This window comes from Microcaecilia unicolor, chromosome 9, assembly GCF_901765095.1.
Source record: "Microcaecilia unicolor chromosome 9, aMicUni1.1, whole genome shotgun sequence".
In the NCBI taxonomy this organism is placed as follows: Eukaryota; Metazoa; Chordata; class Amphibia; order Gymnophiona; family Siphonopidae; genus Microcaecilia; species Microcaecilia unicolor.
The window spans coordinates 145,465,853-145,476,663 of NC_044039.1; the positions used below are offsets into that span (position 1 = coordinate 145,465,853).

A 10,811-nucleotide genomic window follows, 5' to 3' on the forward strand; every position below is an offset into this window, starting at 1 on the left:
TTGGGCAGCTATGATTAATCAAAACAATGAAGTAAATGCACCAGTAGCTTTTTTGTCAGGCTCTTTTAATCATGTGGAAAAGGGAATGAAAGAAATACCAAAGTTACTGACAGCTATAGTGGCTGCAGTAGGTAAATGGAGAGCACAAATGCCTTTTGTTCCTATTGTAATACATACCAACCACACGATTAAAACACTGTTGAGCCCTAGCCAGACTGCATTGACAGCCACTAGATTTGGAAAATATCAAGCAGTACTTTTAGGACAAGATATAAGAATAATACCATTAACTAAAGAACAGAGAAATAAGATAGATCTGCTTTTTCCTGTCAATCTAGAGGGTGAGATCGATACTATAGAAATCCCTACATTTCACTGTCTTACTTTTGAACCCTTATCTGATGGATTAATATGGTTTACAGATGGAGCTTGTGAAAGGACTGTTGCAGGCTTTGCCTGCGTGCAGGTAGATGAGAATCTAAGAAAGATAATGCAAGTACAATATAAAACCCCTCCTGATCATACTGCACAGCATGCTGAACTTTTAGCCGTTATTACGGCCTTACAACACACTGATATGACTCAAAATGTCACTATATATACTGATAGTGGTTACATTGCAAGTTCACTACAGTATCATATATTAAAATGGCAGCGTAGGGGGATGATAACCAGTGCAGGTAAAAATTTACAACATTACACATATTGGAAATTGCTGTTTGAAATTTTGGCAAGAAGGGAACGTGAAGGTAGAAAAACTGCAGTTGTGTGGACCCCGGCCCACACTGAAAAGTCAACCTTTGAGGCACTAGGTAATGCAATGGCTGATGCAGCAGCAACGGAGGTGGTTAAGCAAAGTGAAAAGATTTTGTATAATACTAGACAGACACAGGAAGGGCCACTTACGAATGTAGATAAGATTGAAATGTGGCAGCCAGAGGGACAGGAAAGTGAAAAATGGTTGAAGAGAGGATGTATGAAATTGGGAAGTGAATGGTTTAATGCAGAAGAAGGATTACCTTGCATGCCAATGAGCCAGGCGATTAAGGTATTGGCTGAGTGGCATGCAACCATGCATTGGAATAAGGAAACAATGAAGCAACAGTTTGAACAAAGATTTTGGACTTTGAAAATTGATAACTTGGTTCAACAGGTTGTGCAGAATTGCATGGTATGCAATATTAACATACCTAAGCGAGGTCCTAAAATATCACCTGGGACACTTCCAATACCAGAAGGCCCAGCAAAAGAATGGTATATTGATTTCACTGATATGATTATTCCAGTGCAGGGAAAAAGGTATTTGTTAGTTTGGGTGGATGCTTTTTCAAGGTGGGTAGAAGCATTTCCATGTAAAAGGGAGACAGCACATGAAGTGGTACAATGCCTGGTAACTCATATTATGCCAAGACATGGGTGTCCATCTAGAATAATTTCTGATAACGGGACACATTTTAATAACAGTGTTTTGAAAGAAATGGAAACGATTATGGGTTTAACACACAGAAAAGTATCAGTGTATCGCCCCACCTCCAATGGTTTGGTGGAACGCTACAATGGTATTTTAAAAACTAAATTGAGAGTATTACTGAAGGCTTTAAACAAGGAAACAGCAGGTAAACCATATACCTGGCTTGATTTGTTACCATTAGCTTTGATGGTTATAAGGGCCCAACCTAATGGGCGTACTAAATTGACCCCATTCCAAATTCAGACAGGACGTCATTTCTTCCCGATGCAGACAGCAAGTACTGATAGCACAGCTCAGTACTGGCAAAAGCTACAACCTATGTTGAACCTGACAAGTGATATGATCCGAACAAATGTAGCATCACAGGCAGGGACTACTAATGATGTTTGTGCTTTTAAAGTAGGTGATCTAGTACTGCGAAAGAACTTTACACATAAAACATGGAAAGATCCTGTGTATGTAGGGCCTTTTGCTATCACGGCCCTTACTCAGACCGCTGCCCGTCTGGAAGGTCATACTTCTTGGATACATTTAGCAGATATTCGACGAATTAATAACATTGAAATGGACAAAGAATAAACAAACATCATGTCCCTAAACATGATGGTATTGGGATGTTGTTGTTTGTTAATGGACAATGAACATATATGATAATAGACTTGTTGCAGCGGCCAAAATGTTGAATTTGACTGATTATATCATATGTGCCCACTGATTGACATCATCCTTGTCCTTGCCAGCTATGATGAATGGGACTACAATGATAAAATTGAGTGGGCACCATGACTGTGATCCCAATAATACCTGTGTAAGAGATGATGAAAACCTTCATTGGACAAATGAGACTATTTATAAGCAAGCCTTGCTTACGGACAAGTATCCACAGACATCATTTTGGTGTCTGATTAATAGTATGACAACTGAACACATTCCCCTGATAAAGTGCACTTACATGCAGAATGTTGTAACAACTGATTCAATGAATGTTATGCTTTTAATTTGTGTAATTTTTAATGCCACATTAACTAATGCAATTGGGCATTATCCTTATAATTGTTCTTATATGAAACATAAGAATGACAGTGTATTCCCCTTTGATGAAGCTCACTGTCTGTATTCAAAGAAATATAAATTTGTACCCTAGTACAATTGAATCTGTTTAATGCAACATGTATTAGCATGTTTGCAAAGATGTGCCAGGATGTTTTTAAAATAACAATGATAACTGAAATTCAGAATAAATAGAACTTTAATATGTCAGCCAAAAATATTGAAAAAGCGTGCAGAAACTGAATGCCACAAACAAGGGGGGAGGAAATTTAGAAGGGAGGTAAGGATACAGACTGGAGCTAAAACAGATGTTTGAGTCCTGGAATACCCGGCCTCAAAAGGGAGGATTTGTTGAACAAAAGAAAGATTTGTTGAATAAAGTATGAAAAATGCGGAGTGGAAGGCTCCATGATTACAACAAGCTGTTTTAACACTAACCCTCCTGAGGCATGAAAAGAATGTGGCAACACATTAGCCAAAGGCAGGCTCCAGAAAGTCTGTGGGCTAAAAGGTAGGGGGGTAATAGAAAGCAGATGTTCTGCACATGATTAACAGTTTGTGGTATTCAGAGACTTGCACAGGAATGTTGTATGAGAGAATTAGTCAGAGGCCCGGTATAAAACTAGAGGGAAACAAAGAGGAAGCAAGCATTTTTGAATTTTTCTTTGTCTGTCTATAGCATTGCTTTAAGCACTCTGATTTCTCTCTCTGCTGTACATTGCTTTGTTTTTAATCATTCATTCTGACTTATATATTGCTTATCAAGAAATGCTTCCTGAATATGATTGATATTCAGTTCATAAACTACTTTTTATATTAAATATGAAATTCGTCTAGTCTTTCTTCAATCTCTAATAGCTCCTTATTGACCCAGTTGAACGGTTGTCATTTCCTCTTAGTTTTCATTTAAGTGGTGCTATTTCATTTAGTGTGTTTCCACTTAGTTCATCCAAGTGTCTCATGACGTGAATGATGGTAGGTATTATAATTGTTTTGTCATTGCTGTTGCCCAGAAGCCATGTGAAGGTGAGTTTGTTATGGCCTGACCATGGCACCTCTGCCCACTTATAATTCCCTATTATATGGCTGTTACTGGCTAAGTGTTGATAAGCTACTAGTGACCTTTATATGAGATAAGGTGACTGGTGCAGTTTTGAAGTTCCATTGGTTAAGGAAGATTGTTAAAAGCCTAGTGTTGACGTCTTGTTGCTTGTGTAGGTGTAGATTGATATCACCTAATAGAAGGACATTCAAGTAGTTTGTGCATAAGTTTGATATGAAGTCCATGACGTCGTCTTGGGCACTGGACTATCTTCAAGGTGGACGGTAGGAAAGTATACCGCATAATTGATCAGTTAATGTTGAGTCTCTGATTTTGCATGCCATATTTGTTCAGCTATGGTTTCTACTGTAAAGAAGGATTTGTATATTAAGGTGACCCCACCTCCTTTCTTTCTGTTGATGCGTTATTTTATATCCCAGAGGACATAAGACAAACAGTAGTGGGTCATCCCGCATTTTCAGCCACGTTCCTGTTATGACTAGTATAACTACTTGCTCAGTTTCAAAACAGTCTCTAATTATGGTTGACTTGTTAATCGCTGATCTTGCATTCATGCAACCTATAGGAATGGGTACATATGTATCAATGTTGATGTTGGTATACTTAAGTCTGTAAATGTATGAGAGTTCTATCTTTTTTTGATGTTGTGGCCATTGTGATTGTTATTTTGCTTATTTTTTGGTATTGGTTAGGGTGTTGATCTCTGGTTGTTTGAGTTTTATAGTTTGGTCTTTCCAGTTGTTAGGGGGCATCTTTTTGCTGTAATAAGTATGGGGATTTTGTTCCATTTGTTGATGGAAGTGGCTTGAACCCCATTATCCATAGTATTATCATGCAGTAGAAAAACCATAATCTAATACAGGCCATAGTGGGATATGTTGTGGGGCTTATGGTAAAGTGGTAGTAATTAGGGGTTAATTGCCTGAGCCACCAGTGGTCTACCCAAGTTCCTTAGTAAACTTACCTTTATGTGAGTTTTTAGTCTATGCACATTTGTCATCCGAAAATATAAACGAACCCAAAAAGTAAGATCTAGATGAACTGGACTTAGTGTTTACTAATGGGCAGAGTGTTATAGTGGGTGACCATCTAGTAACCAGTGATCACTGGATAGTGTAGTTTAATATTAAGAGAGGCGTGAAGAGGGTTCATTCAAAAGTGAGGGTTATAGAATTTAAAAAAATAAAAAATAAAAAAACAAACTTAACTTTGCTCAGATGGGGGATTATCTCAAGGAATTGCTGTCTGGATGGGAAAATCTGAAAGAAGTTGGAAAGCAGTGGTCAAAACTGAAAGGAATTATTGTAAGGGTAACAAATCTTTTTACAAGAAAAGTAAATAAAAATAAGAAGAAAAGAAGGTTGCGTTGCTTCTCAAAGGTAGTAGCTGAAAAGGTAAGGAAAAAGAGGTTAGCTTTCATACACTACAAGAGATTGCAAAAAGAGGAAGACAAGAGACAATATATGGAAATGTTAAGTGAATGTGGTAGAGTAGTCAGGAAAGCAAAGATATAAATGGAAAACAAAATAGCCAATACAATAAAATGAGGGGAAAAGACTTACTTTTTTTTTTTTTTTTTTAAGATACATTAATGATAGAGGAAGTGCAAAAGTAGCATTGCGAGACCCAAAGATGAAGGGGAGGAATATGTCAAATGCTGAAAATAAATAAAATAAGATAACATGGAATTGCTTAACAAATATTTCTATTCTGTGTTCACAGCTGAAGGGCCAGAAGCAGGACCGCTGAAGACAAACACAAATAGGAACATAGGGGTGGTAGTCCCTGAACAATATTCAGAGGACTGTGTTCGCGAGGAGCTGGCTAAAATAAAGGTGGACAAAACAATGGGGCTGGATGGCATACATCCAAGGGTACTAAAGGAAATTAGGAAAGTACTAGCGACTCTGCTGGCTGACCTTTTCAATGCTTCTCTAGAGTTGAGAGTGGTCCCAGAGGACTGAAGAGCAGATGTGGTCCCTCTGGACAAAGGCAGAAGGAAGAAGTTGGGAACTACAGGCAAGAACGTTTGATGTCTCCAATAAGTAAATTAATTGAAATGCTTTCAAAGCAGAGTTGGATTGAGGAAGAGTACTAGATGTGGTGTATTTAGATTTTATCAAAGTCTTTGACACAGTTCCACATAGATGACTAATAAATAAACTGAGTGCCCTTGGTATGGGCCCTAAAGCAACCGACTGGGTTAGGAGTTGGTTGAGTGGAAAGCGACAGAGGGTAGTGGTAAACGGAGCTCACTTTGAGGAAAAGGATGTTATCAGTGCCACAAGGTTTTTTTCTTTATAAATTTTGTAAGTGATATTGCTGAAGGGCTGTCTGGTAAGATTTGCCTCTTTGCAGATGATACCAAAACCCACAATACGGTAGACACCCCTGATGGTGTGGATAACAAGAGGAAGGACCTAGCCATGCTTAGGAATAGTCTGGAATTTGGCATCTAAGATATAATGCTAAAAAAATGCAGGATCATGCATTTGGGCTGCAAAAAAACAAGGGAAAGTACAGTTCAGAGGAGTGAAGAACTTTTGTGCACAAAAGAGGAGCAGGGACTTGATTGTGATCATATGTGATGATCTTAAGGTGGACAACAGAAAGGCAGGTGATGATAGCTAGAAGGATGCAGATAGAAAAGGCGGTGGTGATAGCTAGAAGGATGCTTGAGTGCATAGGGAGAGGAATGGCCAGTTGGAGAAAGGAGGCGATTCCCCTATATAAGGCTCTGTGAGACCTCATTTAGAATACTGTGTACAATTCTGGAGACTGCACCTTCAAAAAGATATAAATAAGATGGAGTCTGTCCAGGAGGGCGGCTACTAAAATAGTCAGTGGACTTTGTCACATTGCATATGGGGACAGACAAAGATATCAATAGGTATACTTTGGAACAAGACGGAAAAGAGGAGATAAAATACAGATATTAAATAACTACGCAGCATAAATGCACAGGAGGAAGTCTCTTTCAATTGAAAGGAAGCTCTGGAACGAGGGGGCCACAGATTAAGGTGAAAGGGGATAGACACAGAGGTAAGCAAAAAGGGTGGTCATTTGTCAAATGGGTTCCCAGTGGAACAGATGAAAACAGTGTCTGAATTCAAGAGAGCTTGGGACAAGTACATAGGATCTCTAAGGGAGTGATAGGGACAGTAGATAAAATGGAAGGGGCAGACAGGATTTATCCACCTTCATTTTTCTCTGTTTCTCTACTTACAATGGATTACAGGTTAGCGGATATAGGAGGTGACTTTGGAAGTGTTAGCACTATTTACACATGTGGAACTACGCCATATTAGTTAATTTCCCTTCCTTGAGTTTTGCCATATCAGTCCCACAAGGTGTTGTGTCTCTTTCCTACTAACAGATGGAAGTATGAGGAACTTACTATGCAGCAACAGCACTGGTGTAAGAAGCTGCTACTATCTGGAATTCTCCAATATGCTATTGCCAAGCAGATATAGGGAACCTACTGCAGTGCATAAAAACTCAGACTCTGATGTTTTCTTACCTACAACTCTTCATTTTTCCCGCTGTGTAAAGTAAGCAGGCTCGACCAAAGAGGAGACCCCAGAATGGAGGCTCTGATGGATTATGTGAGAAGTTCTGAGAGAAGGTAAAAATATGTATCATACCTGATAATTTTCTTTCCATTAATCCATAGCTGATCAATCCATAGACTGGTGGGTTGTGTCCATCTACCAGCATGGTGGAGAGTAGAGAGCAATCCTTTTGCCTCCCTATATGTGGTCATGTGCTGCCGGAAAACTCCTCAGTATGTCGATATCCAAGCTCCATCCGCAGGACTCGCACTTATAGAATTACACCCCCAAAGGGACACTCTGCCCAGCTCAACACCGCCGAAACAGGGGGAGGGAATTAACCCAGCTTCATCCCCACACAAGTGGGGGAGGGGAATCCGTCCAGCTCATCCCCGCGGAGCGGGGGAGACACCACACCCGCCGATGCGGGGGGGATCTGGCTTATCCTGCAACCGCAACCGCGGGAGGAGCTGACTGACCCTAACACAGCGGAGCGGGAGGGGCACAAAGCTGCCCTTCTGCCGCATGAAGCGGGAGGAGCGCCGGCAGAATTTAAGTCTCCATCCAGCCCCGTAAAACGGAGTGGGAGAGGAATGCAGCAGATCACTTTAACACAAATTCGTCTCAACTCTTGAAGAATCCATTGAAAAACTTGAACACGAAGTCCTCCTGAACAGGAACTGAAGACTAAACTTGAACCTGAAATGCAACCAGAATATAAACAATACAGATATCTGGGAGGGGCTATGGATGATCAGCTATGATTAATGGAAAGAAATTATCAGGTATGATACATAATTTTACCTTCCATATCATCGCTGATCAATCCATAGACTGGTGGGATGTACCGAAGCAGTACTCACCCAGGGCGGGACATAGAAATCCCTGACCGCAACACTGAAGTTCCAAACCGGGCCTCCGCCCGAGCAGCCACAGTCAAGCGGTAATGCCTGGAGAAGGTATGGGCCGATGCCCAAGTTGCCGCCTTGCAAATCTCTTCCAAGGAGACGGACCCGGCCTCTGCCATCGAGGCCGCCTGAGCTCTAGTGGAGTGAGCCTTCAGCTGGATAGGCGGCACCTTCCCCGCGGCCACATAAGCCGCTGCAATGGCTTCCTTGACCCATCTTGCCACTGTAGGCTTAGCAGCCTGCAGACCCTTACGAGGACCTGCAAACAGGACAAACAGATGATCCGATTTCCGGAAATCATTGGTCACTTCCAAGTATCTGATGATGACTCGTCTCACATCCAGATATTTGAGAGCAGAGTATTCCTCTGGGTAGTCCTCCCTACGAAAGGAGGGGAGACAGAGCTGCTGATTCACATGGAAGCGAGAAACAATCTTGGGCAGGAAGGAAGGCACTGTGCGAATAGTCACTCCTGCCTCAGTGAACTGCAGAAAAGGCTCTCGACATGAGAGTGAGTGCCTGGAGCTCGGAAACTCTTCTGGCTAAAGTGATAGCCACCAAAAAGACTGCTTTCAACGTCAGGTCTTTCAGAGATGCCCTCGACAAGGGTTCAAAAGGCGGCTTCTGCAAGGCTCTTAGCACCAGGTTGAGATTCCACGCAGGCACCACTGAGTGCAGAGGAGGGTGCAGGTGATTAACTCCCTTGAGAAAACGTACCACATCTGGCTGCGAAGCCAGGGAAGCACCCTTCAGGCGGCCCCTGAAGCAAGCCAGAGCCGCTACCTGGACTTTAAGGGAACTGAGCGACAGGCCTTTCTCCAGACCTTCTTGCAGGAACGCCAGCACTGAAGAAATTGGAGCAGTGAAGGGAGAAAGTGAGCCTGCTTCACACCACGCTGCAAAGGTACGCCAAACCCTGGCGTAAGCAGTAGAAGTAGAGCGCTTCCTCGCTCTCAGCATAGTGGCGATGACCTTGTCTGAGAAACCCTTCTTCCTCAGACGCTGCCGCTCAATAGCCAGGCCGTAAGACCAAAGGGGGAGGGATCCTCCATCACCACGGGACCCTGATGCAACAGGCCCTGCTCCACTGGCAGCCGCAGAGGGTCGTCCACTGAGAGCCTGATCAAGTCCGCATACCAGGGACGTCTGGGCCAATCCGGACCTACCAGGATTATCCGGCCCGGATGCTTTGCCACCCGGTCTAGTACCCTGCCCAACATGGGCCAGGGCGGGAACACATAGAGAAGTTCTTGTTTCGGCCACTGTTGGAGAAGAGCATCTACTCCCAGAGATCGAGGGTCCCGTCCTCTGCTGAAGAAGCGCGGCACTTGGCAATTGGCCGATGACGCCATCAGGTCTAGGCTCGGCTGGCCCCAGCGCTTCGTAATGTCCAAGAACGCCTGAGCAGATAGCTGCCACTCTCCAGGATCCAAGGTATGGCGACTGAGAAAGTCCGCCTTGACATTCATGACTCCGGCAATGTGGGCCGCTGACAGCTGTTCCAGGTTCGCTTCCGCCCACTGGCATAGATTCATGGCCTCCTTGGCTAGAGGGGCGCTCTTGGTACCTCCCTGGCGGTTGACATAGGCCACAGCCGTGGCATTGTCCGACAGGACCCGTACTGGCTTCAACGCCAGTACCGGGAGGAACTCCAAAAGCGCCAACCGAATGGCTCTGAGTTCCAGGAGGTTGATAGACCACTTTGCCTCTGCAGGAGACCACAGCCCCTGCGCTGTCCTTCCCAAGCAGTGGGCTCCCCAGCCCGACAAAGAGGCGTCCGTCGTGACGACAATCCAGAGGCATTCCTGCAGACAACTTGTCTGTCTGCAGCCACCAGCTCAGCGCCTTGCGCACTGCTGGGTCCAAGGGAAGGCGCACAGCATAATCCTCTGACACCGGAGTCCAGCGCTGCAGCAGAGAGTGTTGTAGTGGTCTCATATGAGCCCTGGCCCAGGGCACTACTTCCATCGTGGCCGTCATAGAGCCCAACAGCTGCACATAGTCCCAAGCCCGAAGAGGAGAGGCTACTAGGAACTGGTCCATCTGAGCCTGAAGTTTGACAATCCGATTGTCTGGCAGGAACACTCTGCCCACTTGGGTGTCGACTCGAACTCCCAGATACTCCAGGGACTGAGTCGGGCGCAGCTGGCTCTACTCCCAGTTGATGATCCACCCCAGGGAGCTCAAAAGAGCAATCACCCGGTCCACAGCTTTGCCGCACTCTGCATAAGAGGGGGCTCGGATCAACCAGTCGTCCAGATAAGGATGTACTCCTTCCTTTCGCAGGAAGGCCGCGATGACCACCATTACTTTGGAGAAGGTCCGCGGAGCAGTAGCCAACCCGAAAGGGAGGGCTCTGAACTGGAAGTGTCGGCCCAGGACTGCAAAACGCAGAAAGCGTTGATGAGGAGACCAGATGGGAATATGCAGGTACGCTTCCTTGGTGTCCAAGGAAGCCAAGAACTCCCCTGCCTTCACTGCCGCTATAACAGAGCGGAGAGTCTCCATGCGAAAGTGCCGCACTTTCAAGGCCCGATTGACCCCTTTGAGGTCGAGGATAGGCCGGACAGAACCTCCTTTCTTTGGTACCACAAAGTAAATGGAGTAACGTCCCTTGCCAAGCTGATTTTCTGGCACCGGAATGACCGCACCCAGGCGGATCAGATTGTCCAAGGTCTGCTGCACTGCCACAGCTTTGACCGGAGACTTGCAGGGAGAGAGTACAAACCCGTCTCTTAAGGGTCGGCAGAACTCTAGCTTGTAGCTGT

General features: G+C 44.3%; 1 protein-coding gene across 1 annotated transcript in view; it reads right to left on the minus strand.

Moving 5' to 3' along the window:
- Positions 1–10,811, minus strand: part of NUSAP1 (nucleolar and spindle associated protein 1) — a 268,127-nt gene that overhangs the window by 80,630 nt on the left and 176,686 nt on the right. The gene's annotated exons all lie outside the window — the stretch shown is intronic.